The 25,461-nt window shown below is 41.6% G+C and overlaps 1 protein-coding gene across 7 annotated transcripts in view; it reads right to left on the bottom strand.

Annotated features, from left to right (window-relative positions):
- grid2 (glutamate receptor, ionotropic, delta 2) overlaps positions 1 to 25,461 on the bottom strand; it is a 491,233-nt gene that overhangs the window by 358,810 nt on the left and 106,962 nt on the right. The window lies entirely within an intron of this gene.

Raw genomic sequence — 25,461 nt, 5'->3', positions numbered from 1 at the left:
AATTATAATAATAATTAACAACTTGCCCTTCTTTTGAGAGAGAGAATTTTTCAGAACACCAGACAGAGTGAAATGAATGATTCCACGTGAAATGGAAAACTGAATTCTAGCAGGCCTTGAAGTTTAATGAAACTACAGATGGTACGTTATCATACCTACCTAGATTTTGTACACCTGATTGTTTATACTTCCCGTCGTAGCCAAAGACGCATCATTTTGAATTTTTCAAAGCGCTTCTCTACTTCATCCAACTTTTCTTCCATTCTCTCCCAGACGGGGCAAATCTGACATCCAGTGTGCGATACAAAAAATACAAAGGCCGTCAGGCTCAAGAACACACATACAAACACACTCGCACAGTTTGCTGCTGTCAAAGTCGGGCTTCCTATTGGTCATAAATAATTTGGCTTTCAATATCAGTGAACCCCTCGGGAACCATTTGACACCAGAATGCGAGTCCTCCTCCTGAGCACAACCTTCTGAGAAGACGAGACATCCGCCATTCTGACAGTTCTCTCTTGTGGCTATATTGACTTATTGAGATAAAAAAATGTTGTAAAGGTAAACGAAAGGTCACACAGGCAAAGTGACCAATACTTTGAGACCCCATAAACTGACACTACGTTAAGACCAAGGGCTGCATTTTCGTACACGGTGCATTGCGACAGAGCACCAAAAAATTGCTTATCCTGGTTTTTGTGCAACCACAAAGGCTAGCTTCTCCCCGACTTCTGGAATACATACAACTCAAACCAAGTCAAGTTTTGCAGGAGTTAGGACCAAGTCAAGACGAAGTTCTTGAGACCTCATAAACCAGGACAAAGTTATCTAGACATCAACACCACTTCCAACTGAGACCAGGTAAAGCCACGGTTTTGAGGAGATGAGACGAAGTCAAGACTGAGACCACATACAGCAAGGCCCAGACATCAAGGTGGATTCTCCTGAATGAATGGAAAACAAGATGTGTACAATCTGAATACTATTTATTCTCATCTATTTATAACCTGGGAGAACTTGGACATTTAAAATATAGCTACTAATGTGAATAAATAGTCAATCTAGCAAGCCTTCATATTTAACATTTTTCCCTCAGGTAGCTTCAGGGCATGAACTGAAATATTCCACAGTCGACTTTAAGCGCATTGCTCTGCCAGTGGGGCGACCGCAGTGGCCAGGTAGCAAAGGGCTCTGGTCTTTTTAATATTACATATTTTCTTTATTGACTGGAAGGCAGATGCTTTCTGACTGACAGTCTGACTAAACATGCATGAACGCTCCCATGAGAGGCAAATCACCTGGCTGCTTGACTCCAGGGTCAAATGTTCAAGTGGCAGTCTGGCCTGACTGACTGATGGGCTGTCATAATGACTCAGTGGAGTGTCGACCACAATTCTGTTGTAATGTTGTTCTGCTGACAATACAGATGTTTGAATCATCTGAAGCACCAGGCTGAAGTTTTGATAAATAAGCCATTTACGAAAATAAGGCTATGCCTGCCTTGACTTGAGAGTTTTCCGAGCCATCGCTGGGTCAAATCTTTTGGGAGCAAAAATTTCAGCTACGAGCGGACTTCTGGTGCGCTGTTGATCAAGTGGAATTCAAAAGAGCAACTAAGGTACTAACTAATTCCATGGACGTGATCAAGAAGAACCACGTTTGCTGAGGCACATTTTGAGTGAATTAAAGCAAGTCAAGGTACCACCGCATCAAGTCTGAAGACCATTAATGCTTGTGATGGATGTAATATTACTCATACAAAAGATATAGCAGTCACAGCAACCCAGATCATGCTACAAAAGCATTTAAGAAATGAAAGTAAAACGAGAATCCAGCATGACATACATTGTAGTATTCATATAAGCCATTGTTTTGTTTTTCTTTCTGTTATTTCCTTTTTTTTGTTTTCCAGCACTCCCGCTTCATACCTTATTTTGTCCGACTAAATTTTTTATTCCTAATATAAAGAACCACAGTCGCAGAACATAAAATTCCACTGATGCACACTAAAACTGTTCCAACCATAAAATATACAGATCCTCACTTCTGTTGGACCTCGTAACCGAATGGAACAGGCAAGAAAAAAAAAATGCAACAATAAAAAGAAAAGCATAACAAAGAGAATCAAAAGTAATTTATTGGGTGAACATGAACGCTTTTGAGTTTGTAGGAAGAAGCCAGAGGACAAAAGAGCTCATTGCCATTCCCCCAAAACTACCACTAAGCAATACAAATGCAAGCTCTGGACAAAGCTACTGTTTGCAATTTCAGCATACAGTCATCATTTAAATGTGTTTAAGATCAGCATACTTTTGTCTGTTCCAAGGTCAGCGATGAACCAATGTTTATTTCTTTTGAAAGCCATTTCATAATTGTGCTTTAAAAACATCCACAACCTATAATCACATAAATGATATACTTAATGATTGACAGAAATGAATTCTGCCACACGCCTTTGTTTCAATTAATATACCCTTATTTAGCAGTGAAAATTAATATACAGAGGTTTAGCATATTGCCCAAATCTGTGTTGAATCAACACTTTCACGTCACTCACAAACAGCACGAACGCGGAAGCATTTGTGCGTCGAAGGCTTGATGGACAAATCCTTTGCTGGAGAGATCTCTGCAACATTGAATTAGACTAATCCGTATATATCCTTTAGTGTAAATGATACCACATGTAATCCAGAATTCTTCCTTATCAGTGCCAATTGAAGTCTCGTATTCACTTTCTACCAATGCATAGTCTGCGTTGAAAGGGAAGTCTAATCCAAGACTTAGCCGTCTTCCCCGCCATTGTCGTATTTTTAGCAGTTTCTTCTTAAAAAGCTCCCACAGCCTTATCACAGAGACGCACATTTTACCGGTGAGCCCTACCTGGTTTAGAGACATCATTCAGCGCAAGCCTTGATGTGAGACAATGAAAACACGAACACAAATACGACGCGCAGGATGCTGCAGTTGTTCTAAAGAGAGTAGCAAGCGCTTAATGGATTTGGATTGCCTTTTCACCTCCTCCTCTCTCCCTGAATTTCACTTCAACGCAGTTAAAAATTAATAATAAAGTGCCTGTTACGGGAGGGGAAAAAAATGTTTTTTAAAGTTTGACATACCACAGAGTGTTGTTAACAAGCCCGCCCAATAAATGAAAAAAGGCTCCAAAACCATGCAAATTAGAGACCTCCAGCCAGCTGTCGAACACCGGGAGGGTGTCCACCGAATGTGTTGAAAGCACGCCCCGCTAAACTTCAGCTGTCACTCAATTACACTTGTACATTATGTCCCGAAAGGTCAAACGTTTGCCACTTAATGCAACTTCCCCAGAAGTGTCTCGGCTTATGTGGACCCACACGCGACGGTGACGAATTCGAGGATCCCGCCGCCGGTCCGCTCGCTCACCCGCTAGCCCATGAACCAGCAGTGATGTCATCTCTGTTGTTACCCTTGACTGGTTACTAGTGAATCACAACCATTCATACTCACACTCTTACTGAAAAGGCAATTAGTGTACAATTTTTAATAAGCCAAAAAATGATGCCTTTGGAATGGGGAGAACATGCAAACGTCTTAAAGAAACGCCAGAGCTAAATCTCAAAGTTGGTGTCGCTGACTGCAGAGCAGATGCACTAATCAAATACTCCCCCACGTCACCGTATGGTACCTTACCGACTTAAACTGTTTTTTCGTATTGGCTTTTGCGACGCGGCTCTTATTAAAGTGTGACCCTAAAGAAGACAAGCGCACTGGAAAATGGATAGAAGCAAGTTGGTGACCTGCGCCCTCTTGACTGATGCCACACAACAAGCAATCCGGAATGGTTCAAAATGTTTAGCACACCAATCAATCTCTATTTTCCCAATAACGAGAGATCTAATCTATACGAGCCTTTCAATCTCCTGCTTTCAAGATGAGCTCAGGATAATTGACACGTACTGTACATAATTATGCGGGTAATGATTTATATCGTCGTGATACTTGACTTTTAATGACTCGTCCAAGATATTCAGTAATGTTGATAAATATTACAAGGTTTACAGTCAACAGTCCAGAGGTAAAAGTTTGTGTAAATGATTTATTTCTATTTTGACAAATACATAATATGATACAAAACAAGTGTGTTTGCCCAAAGGTTGTCAGCGGTTTGAAGGGTTTCCCTGGAGTCGTGATCATTAAAGAGTTCACAGAAAGGCTTTCAATTTCAATTTCATTAGTTTACCATCTCAGTCTGAGGTTTATTGCAGGAGCTAATTAAGCATCCTATATGATAAGGTTCATTGATCTTTTGCGACAAATCCCTTATTGCAAAACTGCCATCACACGTTATTGCCAGTTGCTTTTCGCGGCAGGTTTATAACACTCCCAGTGCCTCTGCGATGCCTCGGGTAACAGAACAATATATGGGGAGTAAACTATTAAGAGAAGATTGTGCTGGTCTCTTGAAAATAATTTGGAGTAATCTGAATACTAAAAATACGCTTTGATTTGAACTTTTGGTCTTGCATAAAATTCCAGTTTTTGAGACACAACAATGTCCATTATTTGTTCTCTTCATCCCACCATGACGCATTCTGCTATTATGACACTTGAGAGCAAATTAAATCACTTGAAACATAATGCTCCAGTTTATGATGGCAGCGGACTTCAACATACACCAAGATACCGCCGTTTAAATTGAAAATAATCAAAAGTGGAAGCACACCAGAAATTTTAAACCTGACAAACATTCGTGGGCACCGTCCCATTTTTGGGACATCATGATTTTCACGCATTATATCCTTCAGTATATCAAAATATTTAAGTGTTTTAATCTGAAGCCATAATTTGGTATCAGGTATCGGTCAAAGTTAGCACGGAGTTATTTCCCTTTCCTTCCTGCCTCAAGTTATCATATAACTTAACCATAAACGAAAGAGAAGTGCTATATCCTTGATTGTGGCCTGTTAGGAGACTTTTATCTCAATAAGGCAAAAAATTGCCACAATGCCCATGAATGGGTTAAAAGACTCAAGAAATATAGAAATGACATTTCCTAAATTGTAAAAAAAAACATGTCAAAGTCAAAACACAATTGCTGTGTCCTGGCTACATTAACTTTGGGTCAGCACCAAAATGGTCACAAGGGTCATGGGTCGAGTTTCATTACATTGATGATCATCAGAGTAAAATACTTGAGGCTATGTATATTGATTATTGATTGAAAGGACCTTTTGAATCACATTTACCGGTACTGTAGAAGAGTTACATCTTCTGTGTTTTTTTTTATCATGAGTTTAGTATCCTGTGGAAGACAGGTCAGTACTGTACATGCATTTAAGTAACTAACTTAATATTTAACAAAAAATTGTTCAACGTATATTCAAAAAGCATATATTGTGTGGTAGCTCTCAATTGGTAGGCGTACACCATCTGTCACGGTGACAATTCCGGCTATTTTATCTCACGAATCACAAATATATCTTCAATCCCAATTATTTATGGAAACCTTGTCAATGTGACCATTGAATATTACTTTTGAGCATATTTTGGGAATTTGTTATGTTCAGGAGTAAGCAGGATTATTTAATGAGGTGTGGAAGGGTCATTTTGTTTGATATTGTTAAATAGTAACATTTTTCATTTGCTAGAGGAGAAGAAAATGTGCAAAAAATAGCATCATCATTCTCATTAAAGATATAACAGGATCAGACCAGATTCATCGCTTGCAGACAAAAGGAAGTCAAACAAAGAAACCTCCACCACCTCAAACGCCGCCAATTTCTTTTGTCTGTATGTACAGGTTATATGCAAGAATTGGCCACCCCATTGATTTTTACAACGTGTAGAAATTACATGGCTATTTCTTTAATCATATTTATTAACCATCTTTTATAGGAAAACGGCATCGTGCTCGCCGAGCTGTATTAGTTTTTTCAGTCTGTCGGCTTTTCCTTTAGAGCTTGCCGAAGCCACCGGGGTAAATCACGAGAACGCAATTAACCTCCTGAAAGAAAGTCATCTTTGATACAACGCTTTTCACGTCTAGTAAATTTCATTACAAACAAATATCCCCGCAGCAACTTTTTTTGTTCCGTGAAAGAAAGTCCTCAAAACATTAAAAGTTTTTACTCGCTCTTTTGCCTGGCAACTCCATCACCAGCACCCTTCTACCAATACACTCACTCACTCTCTCGCCTCTGGACATGTCCAAACCATCGAAGTCTGCTCTCTCTAACCTTGTGTCCAAAACATCCAACTTTGGCTGTCCCTCTAACGAGCTCATTTCTAATCCTATCCAAGCTGCTCACTCCGAGCGAGAACCTCAACTTCTTCATTTCTGCCACGTCCAGTTCTGCTGCCTGTTGTCTCTTCAGTGCCACCGTCTCTATCCGTACATATGTTTTAAGGTTCCGACTTCAATATAAATGCAGGTTATGTCAGAATGCTTTACACTTGCATGAAGTCCTCCGACTGACACGCCTTGCAACTTCCATTCTGTGCTGATGAGTATGGGGGGGGGGGAAAGGTCATGTTTAATTGTTATTGTTGGTGGTAATATTGAACACCAGAATTTCCTTTATGATTAATAAAGTATTTTACCTAAACTAACATGCTGCCACAATGCCACCACCACTGAACAGCAGCTACCTAACAAGTAAAGATCTCCTGATCTCAGCAGTGGATTTTCCAGGTCATAAATTGAAAGACAAAACTGTAACTTTACAAGACGACCTAGACAAGATTTAAATCCCCAAAAATGTGCCACTTTACTACCTTGCAGGACTTCTTAAGTCATTTAAAAGATAAAGAAATTTAATTGACTGACTGACTTTGGCTCTTAGATAGAGAGGGGGAAAAATCATTTAAAAATTACTTATGCCTTAGTGACTGTCTCACAGATAAGTGAGGTTTGTTGGTGGGAAGATGTGACAAGCGTGTTCAAGGTGGAATTTGTAATTTGTTTGCTCATTGTGTGAAAGTTCGATACTATGAGGAAACCACAATAGATTTGAATAAATAAGACACCAGCATAAGGTCCAAAACTTACAAGGTTGTACCAGCTGATTTATGGAGAATGATGTTTTTCAAGGACAAGCCTTTGAATTTTTTTTTTTTTCTCGTGAGTTATTTGTCGTGTAATGAACTTAATACACATCTATTCGGGCTCCTTTCAAATCAATATGTATGTATGTATGCGCCTCTTTCGTCAGCTTTCTCACTGCTGGTTAATTTACAGGTTGAATTGGTACACGAAATGAAAGGGGAAAATATTCATTTATTGTCCAGTGGAACTTCAATGAGGATAATTCTACAGTTTGTTGTTTTTATTTGATGAGTCACTACCAGACCTCAAACTCAAAACAATCAAAAAGCCAGGTATGGGTATGGTCCTAAACTCGCACCGTAATCCGTGCTATGGCCAAGCCCATGCACTGATGCTACACTTTTAAAGTGTGCAATCACAGGACAAAAAATAAAATATGCTCCATGGTATAATAGCACAGCTAAATGTTTACAGCTGTCTGTATCCCCCGTCTGCGATACACAAAGCAAACTAAAGAGTGGCGCAATTACAGAATAGACACAAAAAGACAAATGGGACAAATCTGGCAGCACCCTGTGCCATCTGCTGGCGTATATACTCCTTTTAAACACAAACGAAGCATGTCAACGACTGTTTGGCGGCCTTTAAACTGACCGCGGTGTCCTTAATCGTCCACATGATCGCGGCACTTGTGTTAGACTGAAGAAACTTTTGATTTTGTCCATGTGGGCTGTAAGGACATGTTGTTTAGACACCAGGGATATGATTAACTAATTTATTCTGTTATCAACGACACTCTTGGCTACAATATACCCGTTGCTTCCCATCAGTGGTGGTAAGGCGTAAATCTGTTATTTATAAGCTTGTGTCACATATATCCTATGGAGCAAGATATGTATCAGATGAAATGACAGAAACATAAAAAAAAGTAATAAAATCCATTATATTCACCATAAATGCTGATTATTAAATGTATTCATGTGTGCAGATTGCTCCAGACGTGTTGAAATTGGCTTACAGGTTTTGTTTTGTCTGACCAATAAAAAGACAAATTATGACGTCATAAAATCACAAGAACAATGTAAGCAAAAGAAAACATTTGGCCAGTGATTTTTTTTTTTTTTTTTTTTTAAAAGAAAAATGTCAAAAATTCAGGCATGAATAAAATGCCACCTCCATTAAAGTATGGCTTTGTGAACAGGAGGCAGAGTCGAGTGGCTCGTATGAGATGTATGTGATACCGCCATCCAACAAAGCACTGAAGCCTTCAAAACTTTCACAGCATTTGGAAACTAGCAATCCAACATTTGCGGGAAAGTCGGTGGTTTGTTTTTTGACTAAAGGAGAAGGGCTACAAATACGGAAATGGCTTGTTATCATTAACATAAATTGGATTTGGATTGCTATGCAGGGAGCAGGTGGAGGAACAATTGGAAAGATGGAGGCATGCATTGGAGAGGAGAGGAATGAAGATGATCCGAAGTAAAATAGAATATATGTACATGAAGCTCCAGGGAGAAGAGATAGCGAGGGTGGATGACTTCAAATACTTGGGGTCAACAATCCAGAGCAATGGTGAGTCTGGTAAAGAAGTGAAGAAACAGGTTGGAACGGAAGGCGGAAGGTCTTAGGTGTGTTATATGACAGAAGAGTATCTGCTAGGATGAAGGGCAAAATTTATAAAACAGCCCGGCCATGATGTACAGATTAGAGACGGTGGTACTGAAGAAATAACAGGAAGTAGAACTTGAGGTGGCAGAAATAAAGATGTCGAAGTTCACGCTCAGAGTGAACAGGTTGGATAGGATAGAAATGAGCTCATTAGAGGGACAGCCAAAGTTGGATGTTTTGGAGACAAGATCCGAGAGAGCAAACTTGGATGGTTTGGAGATGTCCAGAGGCGAGAGAGTGAGTATATTGGTAGAACGGTGCTGGGGATGGAGCTGTCAGGCAAAAGAGCGAGAGGAAGACCAAAGAAAAGGTTGATGGATGTGGTGAGGGAAGACAAGAGGACAGTTGGATGTTAGAGAGGAAGATGCACGAGATAGGCTTAGATGGAACCTTAACGGGACAAGCCGAAAGGAAAAGACGACGAAGAAGGATTTGAGCATTGGGGTCTGGTGAGGCTACGTGGGCTGAACCTCCGCCTAAAGAAAATAGAGTCAAAGAAAAAAAATGTCAGATTGTTGAGGCAGATGCAGTTTCCTCAAGGAATACTTCATATGTAATCAAGACACACGGGAGCAAAGCGGTTCTAATCTCACATCTCTGACAAGCAAGAATTGCTTGACAGGTACACAATGTGTCCAAAGTTGACGCTAGATACTGTAATTGCAGAACTACACCAGGTCAAGAATGAAATGTCAAGGGTGCTTTTGGTGCAAGACCTTGCTTGACAAGTGAAAAAATATGTGACCTTAGTGCTCTTGGGTTGAACGGCATCATTTCACCAAACACCAATTTCCTTTGAACATAAGTTACATTTCAGTAAACGATTTTCCCATTTCAATGAGACTTGTGAATGCAAAGTCTCGAGAGCAGGCCATTTGGAGTGAGGACTTGAGACATTTCTCCTTTACTGCACTCTTAATCAAACTGTGCACATCAGACTTCAAGTACAACTCCAAGCTCTGCGGGGTCGTAGAGGTTTGCTGACGACACAGCCATTGTGGATTGGATCAGGTGTATAGGACTGTTCCAGAACATTGTCATTTGGTGCGACACACACACACACACACACACACACACACACACACACATGTGAATGCATGAGTCACAAGTCACAAGCAAACCTTGTTGACCAGTTCAGCCATCAGGGAGGCGACTTTAATTTCCAAAGAGGCCCTAGCATCGAATGAGATGCAAAAAGCATCAGCCAAGTGTACGCCAGGGTGAGCATGTGTGTGTGTGTGTGTGTGTGTGTGTGTTTGTGTGTGCAACACAAAATGAGATTATTTGAATCCACGTGTGTTTGGGTGTTAGAGCGGGAAAGCAATGTTACGCCTATTTTCGAATGCATGAGGTCCGATTTTGCTAAGGGTAATCATCAATTTCCAAACTGCAGATTTCTCACCCTCATTCTTCTGTCTTGTTCAGTCACAATACATAGCGAAATGCGTGCATTATCAGAATAATTTAAGAAAAAGTCAGGGTCTGCACTAAAAGGGGTCAGCGTGTAGAACCCCATATCGAGACCAGAATCTGAGGGCTCCTCAACAAGTGTTGGTTTTATAATGAAAATTATAATAATGATTAAATAATTAGATTATTTTGACTTTTTTAACAGTAGAAAACGTGATTCACAGTAGGCCGACCTCTTCCGAGGTAAGCTATTAAAAACTGCTACTGGATTTCCTCAAATAGTGGCCATCCATCCCTACATTGGACACAGTGCCGCAGCTGGTGATTTGTTTTTATATGACATTTTTGTTCACACAAGAAAATGAAAAAGTGAAATATCGAAGTAAATATGTGGCACCAGGATTTGAATTTGAAATGTCACAGAAAACAGGATTGGAATTTGAAATGTAAAGTGTTCACATTTTCAATAGTTGTATTTCAGTGTAACTTTTCAATGTTAACTGGGTACAATTCATTGTCTGAAATTCAGCGTCTTTGCCACCAGGCAGGGTTGCTTAAGGTCAGAACCAAACAGCCAGCCAATCCAGTTATGCTTTCTTAGTATGCAATGTCACGTGACGAAGAAAGTATAACTGTGATTGGCTGGGTGAACAACCCTCTCTACTGATAAACGGGATAATGAACATGAAAATTGAGGATACACTGCTTTGGTTCTTATTCGGGCTTTCTTTTGCACTCTCAATGAGGCCTGAGAACTGAAAAGTGCAAGTGATTGTGCTATCAAAAAGCCAAAGCTTGTATTACATGTAATGTCCATCCACCCATCCATTATCTACCGCTTTTCCAGGTTGGGTCGCGGGGAAAGTAGCTTCAGCAGAGATACCCAGGCTATCCTTTCCCCAGCCACTTCTTCCAGCTCTTCCGGAGGGATCCCGAGGCGTTCCCAAGTCAGCTGAGAGACATAGTCTTTCCAGTGTGTCCTGGGTCGTCCTCGGGGTCTCTTTCCAGTGGGACGTGCCCGGAACACCTCACCAGAGCGGCGTCCGGGAGGCGTCCGAATCAGATGCCCCAGCCACCTCATCTGGCTCTTCTCAATGCAGAGGAGTAGGAGCTCGACCCTGAGCCCCTCCCGGATGACCGAGCTTCTCACCCGTTCTCTAAGGGAGAGCCCAGACATACCTGCAAAAGAAACTCATTTCGGCCCCTTGTATCCAGGATCTTGTTCTTTCGGTCACGACCCACACCCCATAGATGAGGGTAGGAACTGTCACGTCCCATCGGGAACGAGAGTGGGACCCAAATGCAGGAACTCGGAAGACGCAAGGTAGTTCAAGAAGAGACACGTTTATTATATGCCGAGGTCGGGGATCGAGCGGGCAGTCCGGTGCACCAGCGGTAGTTCGGACGTCGGGCGAAGAGAGCAGATAAGCGGACAGGCAGGAGTCGGTACACGGGAGAACAATCAACGCAGGCAGAAGTATCGAAGGAGTCAGGCTTACGGGGTTGGTCGAGAACGGACGAAGGTCGGTACACAAAGGTTCAATCAGGGATACGAGAGTGCTGGAACGGGACATGAAGCTCATACGAACTGGGGCCGGCCAGTTGTCATCGCGGTCATATAACTCCATAGCATAATCAGGCTGCATGAGGCGCAGGTGTGCACCTTCCAATCAGTGCAACCGCGGACACCCGCCCATCCCAGGCTGGAGCGGCAGGATCATGACAGGAACATAGATTGACTGGTAAATTGAGAGTAATGTTGTAATGTTGTAAAATGAAAAAATAGCCAAACAAAAGAACAATGCTCACGTTTCTAGTTTGGTTTCAAGAAAATCTGTCCATCTGTCAAGAAGGAGTCTGACAGCTCAGCAGGAATCTTCTGCTTAGTATCTCAACCTGACGTACAATAACAGCACCGAGGCTCTGTACCTTTCTTAAAAAAAGAGCAAATTATGGGCTCTTTTCAACCAAATACCCCCAAAACAAGGTAAACTATCTCTGTTTCTGTTCTATATCTGTTTTGGCCTGGAATGGATCCATTATACTTCAATTCATTTTCACTGAAAAAAATGTGCTCACATCCCTAAACCGTTTCAGAAAGGATTAAGTTTGTTCACCGAGGTCCCACTGTGCCTGTACATTTGAGTGTTCATGACTTTTAGCAACCAGAGTGTACATCTCCTGTATGTCAGCCCACCATGTCCACAACCCAGATAAAAGAACATCAGAAAGCACAAAAGGCCAAGAATACAAACAACAACAGGGAAGATAGTGGGAGTGAATAAACACCACAACCAATGAACAACAGGGGATAGGAGCAGGAAGAAAAGAAACGTGGACGTCAGAGACATGTCGAACCAGAAAGTAAGGGGAGGAAGGAACACTGGCGCACAAATACAGACATAACAAGAAGCAGCAGACCGAGAGCAGAATGGAAAACGCAAGGTAACAAGTTGTTGACCCAGATGGGCATACAAACAGAAAGACCAAGCTGTGTAAAAAGCGCTGGCACACAGGAAGGTTGTCAAAGGAGGTAGGTCTTTGTGCGGAGGGCACCGCGACTGATCGAACCATCACACAATAAGAACAAAGAAAAAAGCCTTGTATTGTGCAGACATGTAAAAAAAAAAAAAAAATGCCAGCTCACAAACAAAGGTTCAGGCTAGAAATTGGACAACTATGCTGACATTTGGCCCAGTGTAAGTAAAGGCGAGCTACAAAAGTCAACAATGTATGAGCCACATGTCTGTAAAATAGAGAGCAGGTCTCAGGTCAAGACCAAACAATCCTAATTGGAACACTGGCACAACTCCATAGAAGAGGGTGGGGGCCGCCAATTGTAAATGATAAATATTATTGATTAATCGCTCTGACTTGTGTAGAGTCACTAACAAATTCAATAGGGTTACGGACTCCCTGATTGAAAATCGGTCTGAGTGTACACCGCTTTAGTGAGAAATACGGAAAAAAAGAAGTTAAAATCAAGACTTGTCAGATTGTAACTTATTCCATAAAAAAATCACCCACTACTACTCTTAGACATATTTAGCCCAAGAAATATAGATCTAAGGCGGTACGGTGGGTCAGCTGGTAAAGCGTTGGCTTCACAGTTTTGAGGTCCCGGGTTCAATCCCAGACTCACCTGTGTGGAGTTTGTATGTTCTCCCCGTGCCTGCGTGAGTTTCCTGCGGGCACTCCGGTTCCCTCCCACATTCCAAAAAACATGCAACATTAATTGGACACTCTAAATTGCCCCTAGGTGTGATTGTGATTGCATCTGTCTCAATCTGCCCTGCGATTGGCCGGGAACCAGTTCAGGGTGTACCCCGCGTCCTGCCTGTTGACAGCTGGGATAGGCTCCAGCAGTCCCTGTGACCCTCGTGAGGATAAGCGGCAAAGAAAATGGATGGATGGAATATAGAGCTATGTTTTCAGAAATGCATCATTCAACCTCAAACCTTTATTTTCAAGGCTGGCTGGCAGGCTGGATTGATGGACGAACAGACGGAGATGGGTAGACGGAAAATGTTCTCAAAGTGGAGATTTTTTAATTATTGTTTTTTTTTTTTAAACTTTGGTGGTGCAACTGGAGTGCAATTTAGGTAACTAACATACTGTACTAATTTCCTGTGTGGTTATGGTCTCTACGTTGTCCATTAGTTTAGAAGTATGAATAGTTGTCTGTCTATTGTGCACTTTGATGAGCTGGTGACCACTTCAGGGTGTATCCTGCCTCTCGTTTTGGTGGGCCTCATCTCACCCATAACCCTAATGAGGACCAGCCCCATATAAATATGAACTACATATGGATGTGTGGTTGTATACAGATTAAACAACTAATAAAAAACCTGCAATGAAAACAGAACCTTGGAGGATACAAATATTCTTGGCAATCACTTGAGTGCTGTGAATTGTCGTATCATAGGCAACAGCAGGCAATTGGGGGTTTGCCAAAGAAGAAAAAAACATGGCACCAGTGGCAAAAAGGTTCAGAGCCCCTTCGCAATCCTAGCCAAATGCAGAGAACAAGAACTTTAGTAGTAGGTTAGCATAGAACCTGTGCCAAGAACACTGCAACACGGACCAGCCAAGCACAAGGAAAGTGCCTATCTGCATAGTACATCATGCCCTCTGGAGGTGGAAGACAATTGTGTACGTGTGCATAAAGATGCAACTGGCCAAAGCAAGTGTAAATCTGCCAGGTAGGTACATGACACCATTCTGTAGTACCAGATGGCAATTAAAATTAGAGATACAGTACATATTTTTAACACTACATGGCGCATGGTACATGGTTATATGTTAGAAAGTCCAAATTATCATTCAGTGGAGTAAGAACTCACTTCACTGGAAGTCCAGCTTGCCAGTCAATCACAATAGTGCTTGCACCCTGAAATTGATTCCTGAAATTATAAAACCATTCAATTACAACTAATACCACTGTCAGAGCAAAGCACAAAAAGATATAAAACGAGAAGAAAATCCGGTTTGACTGCACTTGGTCTCTGGTGAGAACAAGCGAAAACAGTGAGGTGTAATAAATATTGGACTTGTTTGCCTCACCATCTCGGTATCAGTTGAACACAGACACCAAAATGGGCACGAACAACATTGAGGGTAGTCCCGGGAGACGCGGCCTTTTCAGCTCTAAACTACTCGACGCGTGGCTGGGAAAGGACAATTTAACATAACAACAGCGATGCATAGCACTTCCTTGTGAACAAGCCATTAAAAAGAAAGTGCGGCCAAAAATAGTGCAAAATCACTTATCTGCTCTGACACCCACAGACCTTGAGGTTGCAGCTAAATTTAGCTTTTAGTGTCCATTAAATCAGGAAAAACTGCACCTTTAATATGGTGGAAAATAAGAATGTCATATGGGAAAATGAGCACATAAAGCCACCAGTGCTTTCACGTGTTACTTAAGGAGTCCTAATGTCAAACAAACGGTTTCAAAAAAAAAATAAAACAATGGGCCAGGAAGAGATGCCAAAAGCTGTGAGGTGTGATGACCATGCTGCGAGTAACAAGCTGACCTGTGACGACAAACCTGGCATCGATAAAGGGCACCATGGGTTGAAAATATTGGCTGTTAGGTACAAGGAACTGATGTTAGGGGGGAACTGGGTAGATTCCACGCCAGCCCGTTACAAAACACTACTGTGAGCACAGTCCAGGTGGTGGTGAAAGGTCATAGGGAACCGAAACTGAGGCCACTTTGTACTTTCCAGTAGAGAGGAACTGAATGAGTCAGATTTGCGCTAAAGTCTATAAAAGTAGTGAAAGAGCAGCTGGACTCATTAGTGCTCATTGTGTCTAATCAGTAGTCCTTTAATGCATATGGATTTCAGAAGGATGACGACGTAAATCTTCACTTTCAAGCTTGTGAAGTTCAAAAAGCAGAGCCTTTATATTGTACAATAAATCAGTTATCCACTTGATTTTGCCCATGCATGCATGCATCAATCCGCTGTACCTGTAATTTGTCAATGATCTGTAAACGTTCATTTTCTAAAGTCGCCTAAAGCTCCACTTATGACAATGAATTCAGCCTAACGTCGGTCAATGCAACGTAACGACGGTCAACTTTAATCCTGACGCTGTTGCGACTCTTAGAGCAAAGCAGAGTATAAACCATGTTTTCATTGGCTGTTTTCATTTTCTCAATGTTCCTCCAACCAACCTCAACATCCAAGGAGAGCCCAGTTGTCTTGATCCAACTTTTTAACATCACCCGGATGACTGAGAACGTACACAGACATGATATTGAAAGCTGTCGTGAGGGTTCTAATTTCATCACCCACAAGAAGATGACAAAGTTGATTTAGGGATCAAATGTCACATCCACACCATGGAAACACTGAGTGCCTCCTCAAACAATGAAACAAAATCCGCCTAAGGTGGTCCTCCTCAGTACAACAGGGTGGTGCCATGCAGAGTAGACTTCAGGCAGACATTCAACATAACCACCGTGTCCACTAATAGACTTAAGATGTGCATCCTCACAGCATGAGGAGCAAAAAGCAGATCTGTTTAAAAATATATGCAGCCCACAGTCCAGACCCGCCAGTCATTTGAGATGACTGCTGCATCTGTGACCACATTTCAACCGTTGTCATAATCCGTCAAAGGGCGACGCTCCTCTGAGTGCCTCGGGCGACCTGAAGGGTTAGCGCTGTGAGCCACTTTTTTGGAGGGACCAAAGCTCATGAACTCTGCTCTATGTTCCTCACTGCGATGGCAAATGACACAAAGCTCCATTACAGTGGCAGATGGTACGACACAATGCTGGTGACGGAGCTAAAATGTGTCCAAGGTATTAGCTATGTCTCATTCCTGGGTATACAACACGTGCTGGATCCAGTCTACCCGGAGGCAACACCTTCAAAAGAACCTTCAAAATCTAGTCTAGTCGCCAGTTTGATTCCTGGTTGCATCACATCTTCCAACCCTGACTTGATAGCAACCTAGCATGTTAACATTACTCCTGTCAGAATGTTTACAATCAGAAAGTTTAACAATCCTGGTGTTAGAAAGCTGATGAGTAGTGAGTCACTGATGGTACTCTGGTTGATTAAACTAACTTGCTAACTTTGTGGCAGATGGTAAGACACAGTGCTGGTGACCTTGCTAAAATTTGTCCAAAGTATTAGGTACGTCTCATTTCAGGGTATACAACACGTGGTGGATCCACTCTACCCGGAGGCAACACCTTCAAAGAACCTTCAAAATCTAGTCTAGTCGCCAGTTTGATTCCTGGTTGCATCACATCTTCCAACCCTGACTTGATCGCAACCTCGCAAATAAAAACTGCCCAAGTTAAAGGAACATGTGAACTGAGGGAAAACCCACGGTACCATTCCAGATTTCTCCCTTGGCAAACAAATTGCCAGCAAGAAGAGTGATCAACGAAGATATCACACACCTTCTTTCGCACGAGACACAGCTGCCATCTTGCTAATGACAGACACACTGATCAGCATTGAGCGCTCTCTTTTCATCACAACTTTCACTTGGCCCGGCAACCCACGACAAAAAAACTAAATAAATATACATATCTATTAAAGGCTTTGCGTTACTAATCCAAAAATAATAAACCCCAAAACAAAACATCTAATCTAAAGATGTGACAATCAATTAAAAACCGTGGCTCTATTCTATTCAAGAGTCATTGGCACGGATGCCACGATTCGCCTGAACAGTCTCTACCTGACAGACCCTCACACCATCATCACTGCTTACCTTTAAAGCCCAAGACATCATGTCTTTTATTTGAGATTGCTCAGAGATGAATATCCTTTATTAAAATGGCAAAAACGACACCAACTCTGTGTGCCTCGAAATGTGTCCCAGACTTAGATCAATTGTAGACACAATCTGGATATCAAATCTACATGTATTCCTGAGGGACATGTAGGTAACTTCGTATAAATATATGAATGATAATTCACAGGCAATTTAAAATGTATACAAAAGGTTTTAACTGCTCTATTGTTCACAAATTCAGGCGTAAATGACACACAGTTATTGCTAGAAGAAAACAACAGCAAATTGATGTTGATTTGTTTTAGAATGGAATGCACATCAAAATTCATAATAAGCACGACACCTAGACACAGGCTTTGAGAGGTAACTAACAATATTGATTGTGAATTAGCTAATGAGAGGAGTGAGAAATTGACACCACAAAGGACAAGGAAGCACGCATCAATCAGCAGCGACGTTAGCAAAGCACGCAAGAATAAGTTAGAAGTCAAACGTGGGCAATTCGATCAGGAATATATTCACAAAAATGATCACGAACCCATTCCGAAAAAGACAAAGGAACTCTGCTGTTTTAGAGGCAGGAGTCGGCTTGGCTGGAGAGAACTGAGATCAAAATTGAATGATAATTTGAATAGATTTTCTATTTGGAATCAAAATGAACACCTCTGCCTTCTAATAAAATGTCTGCGACGCATATCCAGTGTATATTCAGCGTTCAAGGCTAGTTATGTGCGGGTCACAACCCAAGGGTTTGGGCGGTAAATAAATCAGATACTCCCACTCCGACATGTTTAAGTGGTATCTTGGCAACTGGAAGCCCTGCCATAATATTATAGTGCTTTGGGCAATGGTTTGCAGAGACTGGTAGTTTTCATCAAGTCGCAAATACACAAGCAACATGTAATGTGCAGTGAGGTCTCATTTAAATGACAAAAGATTATCACCTGTTTCCAGAAAACCTATTTTTTTCCCCACAAAGCAGGATGAAAAGTCCAAACTTGCGGATAAGCGTTCCAAAGACTATTTAAAGTAACATTATGAGTCATGAGTGTTCTCCTGGACGAGGACAGGCTAATGATTGTGTTCAATGGAGGTGAGGTGATGGCGCAAGGTCGTTTGAATTGAGCTGAAAAAAATTGCTGAAAGCCATGGCCTCACACAAAATAACCCACATACCATCATTGTTAAAGACTGGCAAAGCGGAGAAAGTGGACTAAAGGTTTTGGGTTTTTTTTTTTTTTTTTTTTTTTCATAAAAAAGAGCAGGCTATTGCGCAAAACCTTGGTTACCGTTGTTCAGGATGAGCAGCCAAGTATTTTGATTAATGCCGCTAATGTAATCTCTCGCCAACGGCGGGGGGGGGGGGGGGGGGGATATGGTACGCCCGGGGGCCGCCAGCCAATCACAGCACAAACAACGCATACATATCCAAATAATAAAGCCACCAAAATCAAATGCCCTAAAAGTCAGAGAATCTCAACCAAAACTCATCCAAGGAGTTTCCAGAAAAATGGGCTTGAAAAGCATCAGAAGAATTGTTTTGTTGTTTTTTCCTGAATATTTTGCCACTCCAGAAATGTCCCAGTAATGGCAACAAGAAAAAGTGCGGCAGTAACTGTCGAGTCATTCCTCATTAAGGTTTCGGTCGAGCAGGATGGAGCCTGTCCCAGCTGACATTGGTCCAGAGTGGGGACGGGGGGGCGGAGGGGGTAACCCTGGACCAGGTGCTAATCAGTCGCAGGTAATGATCACCAGAGAGGAGTGATTTTCAACTTTTATGGAGCCAAGGTACATATTTTACAACTGAAAAATCTGACAAAAATGTCTCAAAAAGTAGATGCTCATATGTACTTTCTGCCATCTAATCGAGTATTCATTTGGTCTGTCACTATGCCTCAGTGGCATAACTAGATAAACATCCATTATTTCTTGTAACTCAATTTTTGGAGCAATTACATACAATTTTATAATCTCACATGGTACACCTGAAGCGCACTCTCAGCACACTCATGCCCCGGAAAAACTGGCTGAGAATCACAGCCATAAAGCCAGAAATTGAAATTACAGTACTGTAAAATAGGGGAGGGTCAGTATGAATCTGATTCATTACACATCTTTCAACAATGTCTGTCAGTTGCCTTTAAAAGATGCGCACTTTTACTTTTTTTTTTTTTTTTTATATTTCAGTATTTTTTGACAATGATTAACTCCTCTGTTAATAGTCTTATGATAGTTTAGACCAGGGGTTTTTGAGACTGAGGCCTACTTCATGTGCATCAATCGTATGAAAGGCTACATGCCAGAGTTCATGATATATACATTTTTTTTCATTTTTGATATTACACATTTTTAAAATAAATCATTAATGTAAGCAAGTCAAATTCAAAATTTAAAGCACAAGTAATAATAATTTGTGACCTGTGTTAGCTTTAAAAGATGCCTCACAGGCGCCTTAAGTGGTCCTCGCGGCCACCAAGTTGGTGACCTCTGGCTAAGACCCTGAAAATGTTGCTTAAAACACAGAGTGAACATAAATATAGCTTTTATGATGCCAACGGTTTTGATTCTAGAACAAATGAATTCACATTGAACAATTTGGAAGTCAGCAAGTGTCAATGATGACTTTGGAAGTTCCACTGTGCATAGAAAAGCGAGGCTTAAACGGTCACAAGGTGGGGGTGAGACAATGGCGCACGTGGGGGGGGGGGGGGTGTATGGGTGTTGTATGAAGTGAGAAACTTGCAAGGGTCGACGGAGTGAAGGGTGAGAAGCACCCACAGGGCTCGATGAAGTATAAATGAGGCAAGAGAATGTATTGGGTTTCAGTCACACACGCACAATCACAGGCATTATTGCGCTTTAATGCACTTTAATGGGGTCCATTCTCGAGGCTTGGGGGGGGGTTAGTGTGACCGATTCATTACTATGCTGTGCAGACCGCCGAGCCCAGCTGAGGAGTGAGGGAAAAACCTGGAGTCAAACAGACGAGGGGATTCAGCCCACCGTTCCCCTCTTTTGACTTGTACCAGCGAGCTCCTTTGTCTCTCATTTGGCTTTTATTAGTCAGTCAAGAGCTTTCATGCCTGTGCGAAAGAAATGATTGCGATTTTGCTCCTTGCGTCCTCGTGGGGGTTCTAGTCTGGAAGGACTTACTGCTAACCTTTTCAGGACGTTTGTTGAAGGCATTTGCCACCAATAAAAAAAGCCAATGATAGAAAGGGCATCATTTTACGACAAGTATAGTGTGCACGTGCGGCCGATTTTGCAGATTATTTCTAGTCATTCTTATTTTTACCGTGTAATACGGTGATTATCATAAATAACCGCTGAGAAGAATGATCTTATTAATCCTAGAACATACATTGCACATGCAACTGCTCACATGGGATTTCTTTCCGCTTTAGATTATTTGTAGTCGTCCCATTCAATTACATTGTGGAAGTTGGCAGTTATCATAAATACATTGAAAACAGTTGTGATCAATAAAGCGTATAGCACAAATGCCGTGTACCCTTTTTTACGTACTCCACGGAGTCGTTGTCTACTATGTAAGGTAGCACCCAAACTCAACACCATTCATGAGCCTGCAAAACAGTTTCAGGTCACTCTGAACTATTGTAAACTCTACAGATGCACTTTTTTTTTTTTTTGGTGATGTTTTTGGATCGACTACTGTACTGTGGCAGAGAGGGTGGTGATAGCTGATCTCTGTGGCCTTCGCTCTGTCAAAGACTTTATTGTTCCATGGCAGCGTGCAGCGGGCCGCGGGCAAACGTGATCAAAAGACAGATGGTTTACGCTGCCCCTTCTTCGGAAAAACACAGAGGGGCACAGTAAATGTATTCACCCACAGCCACTGTTTCAATTTCATTTTAAGTGGCGCACACACATCTGTCTGAAACAATGCAATCTTCATTGTTCTGCCCCCACACCACATGACTTCAAATCTAAAATGAAACCAACGACCAGGCTGGGCATTCACAGTGAGCAATTTTATCACCTTTTTTTTCCAAACACATCGCAGATTCTCACATAAAGTTGTTTGGTAAACAGGATCAAATATGATATCGTAGCTTCAAATAGCAAACACCTCTTTAATTTAAGCACATACTGACTTCCCATTCGTCAGATTACTCAGGACAGGTGGAGGGGCATGAGTAGCACATCGTCACGTCAATCATGTGGATAAATGCCGGCGGGTTGTCCCCAAAGAGTGCCTAGCTCCTACCCGGCAATATTGTCAATCTGTCCGGTACAGGTATTCCGTAAGACCACCCGTCATGTGCTTAAGCAGCGAAGAGTCAAGTCAGATCATTCACCTAAAAGCGAGCCACAAGCTTTTTTTTCTAATTCACGTTTGATGCCGGATACAGGGATTTGGTACCAATGGAATCCAGTTTACAATACTTCCAAATCAAACTACACACATAGTGACAATCAAATCCAGATGAAAACCCGATCGCTAGATGTCTCTCAAACATTACAACAAGCGATTATCATGAGTTAATGTATGTGTGAAGAATAATGTGTATTCCATATGCTCAGAAATTGAACACACTACCTCCCACTGGTCAGTATTGGTTCTACAACGGACTTCTGGTTCGGGTGAGACTTGCGAATGTCGGTGCAATATCGTGTTGCATGTGGTGTGATCAGTTTGAGTGCACCGCATACTCCAGGGGTGTCCGCACGTCATCTGGGAACTTACACATCATAAAAATCAGTTAGATTGTCCAATATCGGCACGTGTGTACACGGCCTCAAAGGTTAATGTGCATGTCTCATATGTCATTACTTGTGTTGACACTCTGCACGACAATAATAGTGAAGTCCAACGTGTAATGTGCTTATTCCAATGCTAGTAAGCAAGCAGACAAGTAATCTTGGGTAGTTTCACATCTCTCAAAAGTGAGACAATTTTTTTTCCAGTGTCAGGAGATCTACCACATGCACATTTTCTTATGAATAGCTAAATTAATATTGATGCTTTATGTCGTCTCTTGGAACCCCCTCACCACATTGATTGTCCAAGAGAAAAAATAAATAAATTGAGGATCACGCTAGCGAACTTCGGTTCAGGTCCATTATTCTTTACCTACACTATGAGGTATGTCAGAAACGTTTAACAACTGGTGTCACGAAAGCTAAAATAATAAAAAGTTTTCCCCTTTGGAAGTACAACTTGGGTTGATGAAAACACTTTCGCAGCCTTCAAACAGGATTCTTCCAGGATCCTCCTAAACTCTGCCGTCACTGCCATCTCGATGTCATCCATATTTTTAAAATGGGGCAGCTATACAACCCCGTTGACCAGGGGAGACAGGAGGGGAGGGGTAAGAAATCACAGCTCCGAGCTGGTCGAAGTAGCAGTGTTCTTCATTTTAGCCAGGAACTGTTAGATGCTCAGGGCATTGTTTGCAGGTGTGTTGCCATCGTGAAGGAGCCACGAGATGTCCTGCCACAACTCTCGGGTTTCATCAGGCACTGAACAGACCTAAACCCCACAGGATCTCCTTGTATGCATGCTGGCTGATCATCTGTCCCTGTGGCATGAATTCACAGCGGACCTCACATCAAAGGATGTGACAAACATTATTCATTCTATAGACTTTGACAATCTTGCTTCCTTTAGCCTTGGCGACTTCGGAATCTTCCACTGATGGCTCTGGCGTAGGGCTTCTGTTTATCACTTGAAGAGCCGCGAATGACAAAACTCACTCTGCTTGTAGTTTGGCTGCGAAATACATCTTTTGAGACGCCCGCCCTGGTGTAGTTCTGACAGTTCTCGTAAATACCTTTATTTATATATCTAATTGGTATGGCGAGAGACAACTAAAAATAACCCAAAATGATCAAGGTCAAAAAGAAGCACATTTCAAGTTTTCGGTAGACGAGTAGCCTAGAGGAAAGATTAAGTCGTCACCTCACTGAAAGATAGTTGTCTGCTCATGTTTGCCGAGACAGATTGGCTTTCTCGAGAAAAGAAAAAATAATAAAGGAAAGCGACTTTGAAAAAGAGTAAGAGAGTGGGGGAGTAAAAGTAATGCTTACAGTGCTAACGATCCATATCCTATGCTTATTAAAATTATACTACTTTAAGCTCATACCAATTGAAAAAAATATATTCAGTATACTGTATATTTTAAAGGCCTCGGGACTTTCTGCTGCTACAGATTGAGAGGAAAGACATAAAATTGGAGGAGAAAATAAAAATTGTTCCCCGGCATGGTTGATCAAACCTGGCAGAATTCATTTCACAGGTTTTGATGGCGTATTTTCTTACGAGCCAATAAAAGGTGTGTGCTAAGAATATTAAAACTTTGCCCTGGTTTCATTTTCCGCAATGCCGCAGGTGGGGAGGCATCTATTAAGGGAAAGACCTTTATTGGGACAAACACGTTTTTGGAATACAATATGAGTAATACGCGTCAAATCTTGTCAAGTGAAACTGGAGCTTAAAACAAAAATTGTACATTATGAAGACATTTACAAAAATGATAAGTAGAGCTACTGAAGCAAATCGCCGAACCAAACATAGAAGAACACAACATCACCAAGCAAGTAGATAAATAAAAAACTGTGTTTTTCTTCCCCCCTCATTATTGCTTATTTAAAGTTCCTCTGCACTTTTATTAATAAAAAAAAGGTTTAAAAGGCTGGGGGCCGAGTTGCCACCGATACGGCAACGTATTCCCAGCCTAGCATACGCTACTAGGCTACAGCATACCTTTTAAGCAAAAAATAAATATATTTCTTAAATGATTTAGTTATCTAGAGTATTTAAACTATACATGTATTTCTACTTGGCAGTTTATTATCAGGAAAAGCTAACAAGAAAAAAAAAAAGGGGTATGTCATTGTAATGGGGAAACGGGCTTTGGTTTTCGAACTTTTGGTTTTCAACCAGCCTTCTGGAATGGATTGTGTTCGAGGACCAAGGCACCACTGTATCTGTATTTTTCCCCACAGCACACCTGATGATTTTGTGGCACACACCCATCCTACTGCAAAGTGATCAGGAATCATTGCTTCAGAGGGGTAGCAACTATTTGAGGAAATATGACGTTTTACTTGTGCCTCTTGAAACGAAAGAGTAAAGTTTTTACCAAGTCACCGAGATTCAAAAGGTACACCAAAGTTTGAAAGTGTCCTCGTCCATCACTTTTTCTCATTCCCCAGATGATTCCTTGGCAAAAAAAAAACAAACATGTTGTCGTGCCAAGATGTGAGGAATAAGATCAGCAGGTGCTGAAATGCAAAGTGGACGACCACAGCTTCTAAAGGTGACTGACATCCATGAGATGGCTGCATTGTAGACACGGAAAGTTGTTCTCCCATTAAGTGGATGCGGTCTCTGCACGGCTGTAATAAAATATGAATGGATTAGTCGCTCCACAAGGTACAAAAAAGATGGTGCTATGCCTTTTAAGGAGTTTACACTGGGCACGATAGACCCCATAGGAAATTTGTGATAAAATCCCATCTTGATAGATGGCACCCTCCTGGAAACTGGAAAGCCATTAGTGTTCAACAGACAACACATCAGAATGTCATAACCAGCGTGATCCCAGGATAATACACGTCAAACACTTTATCCTCAAATGTCTCCAGAGTGTCTCCTTGGCTAATATTTTCTCTCATCATTCTCTCCTCTCAGTCTCTCCACTTGTCAGGTTTTTATCTTCTATTTTTAACACCCAATTCAAAACTCCACCATTTCACTCTTCACGAGAACTATGGTAGATGGCCATTCCTAGCAACTGGTACATCCACACCAACCGCTTGGTATCTTCTGGTATCTGTGGACTCTATTTCTTTCAAGGACAACTTCACCCATACCCTTCTTTTCTTAAATAGACGATTTGAATGCAAAATTTTCACTCTAAACTCTCACGCAAATATGTAATGGAAAGGGAGCTTTAAGGTTTCCTGAAAGCTGGGGATGCCCACTTGTTGATTAAACCTCTCGAGCACAGTTCACAGTGGATGGACTCATTTCTACTGTAAATCAAGGACGATCTCAAGTTGTGGTATGAGCAGAGTGGTGGTAGTTCTAACTGGTCAAGCAATGATAGCCTGGATTTCAAGCC

Source organism: Syngnathoides biaculeatus, chromosome 4, assembly GCF_019802595.1.
Source record: "Syngnathoides biaculeatus isolate LvHL_M chromosome 4, ASM1980259v1, whole genome shotgun sequence".
NCBI classification, from domain to species: Eukaryota; Metazoa; Chordata; class Actinopteri; order Syngnathiformes; family Syngnathidae; genus Syngnathoides; species Syngnathoides biaculeatus.
The sequence above is the reverse complement of the archived record's forward strand: the minus strand, read 5'-3'. Positions and strand labels throughout refer to the sequence as shown.